Below are 2,187 nucleotides of genomic sequence, written 5' to 3' on the forward strand. Positions count from 1 at the left end.
GATGATGAGGTCTTGGCTGGCAACTGGGCTGATGGGCTGGGCGGGACACAGTTGGACAAGCCTGGGTGAAACAGGAGTGGTGAACCCTTTGGAATCCCCCCCAGAAGTTGGCCCCTTTTTATCCGTTAGGAACTGGGCCGGGCCTGCCCCAAGCTGGCTGGAGAGATCAGCTTACAGCAGGTAGGTGGGCGGGGTTGGCTTTCAGCCACCTTTCTCAACCTGCCAAGGAACCTCCCCAGAGAGACTAGGCCACTTTTGCCTGAGAAACTGGCCAGGGGTTGGGGGGTTGGTGCAGTAGTCAGGTCCAGCCACACCCAATTCCACTCCGCCATCGCCATCGCTACCACCTAACCATAAGGTCCCCAAAGAGGATGACCTGGAGGGAGAAGACATTGATCCTGCCATCTGGGAGGCCTCATCTGATGGTCTGAGGCAATACCTACATTCAGGACACAGAGATAGAAACAAAGATTGAAAAAGGGGAAGCCTGATAGCTCTGAGGAGGTGGGGGAAGGATTTGTGGAAATGTCTGGGAAGAAATTAGCCATAGAACGCTTTTTGGACAAGATGGATGTAGAGCAGGGTCAACAAAGTGGGGCAATGGGAAGATCATTTAATCACCTTGGTCTTCAATTTTCTTATATATGAAAGGAGGGACTTGGAGCAGATAACCTCTTCCAGCTCTAAATCCTATAATCCTAGACCTTGGGTGTCTCAGTTTGGGCCTGAGGTGGTGATAGTGGTGAGGGATAAAGACTGGATTAGGTGCAGACATCGGGGCCCTGAGGTCAATAGTGGACTTGAGGGACATGCTTCAAGGACCAATGTGGGAGGAGGTTTGCCCAGTGGTCTCTAACCCAGCTTTAATGGAAGTCAGCAGCTCTTCAGCAAAACCCTCTCCCTACAGGCATCCTCTCCCCTGAGGGACAGCTCACTTCTTAAGCATTGTGACTCCTGGGCCCTAGAGCTGGATCCAGCCTCTGGTCTAACAGGTTTATCTTAGCACCCCCAGGCCTGAATTTCCACCTAAGAAGTAGTTTGCATAGGGTCCCTGTTCCACCTCGCTATCTCTTTTCCATCCAGTTTCTTAACCCTCACTGCCCTCCCCTTGCAGGAAGCTGTGGTCAGGTATTCTGGGAAAATGTTTCACGTCCCACTCATACATATATTTACACACTCATACATGATTGGGTGGGGTGGGGGAAGAAATTGTCGGAAGATAGACTGTTCTGCAAGGGGAAGGGATAAGAGGGGAGACTGAATATTCTGCAAGAAGGGCAAAGGAAAGTTTTCCTTTTTACTAGCTCGGCAGGGGCTCAGAGACATTCCTTTCTATTTCTTCACCCTCCCCCCTTCAGAAAGCAGTTTCTTTGGAGACGTAGAACAGAGCAGCACAGCCTCCCTCCATCTTATCGTCACCCAGACCCAAAACCTCAAAATGAATGAAAACATTTCTAAAGATAAGAACCACCACCCCTACCTCCCCACAAGCCCTGAACATCGTCAGTCAGCTTTCATAGCATGGCTGAGAAGTCGTCCCTGTAGAGCGCACTGATTTTAATCACAATGAGAGATGTATATTCGTACTTGTGTGACTGGGTGTCCAAGGCGGTGCATGTATCTGTGTATTTGTGTATGTGAAGTGTGTATGTATATGGGTGCACATGTACATATGTCCATATGCATGCATGTACATACGCCTTTATGTATATATACATATGTGTCTAGGTGTGAGTGTGTATATATGTGCATGTATGTATGTGTGTATGTATGTATGAGATAAGAAGTTAGGTTGAGAAGGACCAGAGAGATCATCTAGTCCAGCCCTTTCGTTTTATAGGTGAGAAAACAGGCCCAGAGAGATTACACGATTTGCCCAAGGTCATACAAGTAGTAAAGCAGTGTGGACAGGATTCAAACTCAGCTCACCTAACTCCAGATTCTATGTTCCTGCCAGTAGGCCACTCTGTGCTATTGTGGGTCTGTGTCTGAGCATCCGGTGTCTATTTGTGCCTACCCATGTGTATGTATATCCATGTGGAGTCTGTATGTGTATTTGTACTATCTGTATGTACTTGTGTCTGTCTTTGTAGGTACAAAGACATATGTGTGTGTATTTACGTATCTTTGTGTATATGTATACATATATACATGTGTGTTTGTGTGTGTCTATTCACACATGCACGC

Source organism: Trichosurus vulpecula, chromosome 5 (genome assembly GCF_011100635.1).
Source record: "Trichosurus vulpecula isolate mTriVul1 chromosome 5, mTriVul1.pri, whole genome shotgun sequence".
Lineage (NCBI taxonomy): Eukaryota > Metazoa > Chordata > Mammalia > Diprotodontia > Phalangeridae > Trichosurus > Trichosurus vulpecula.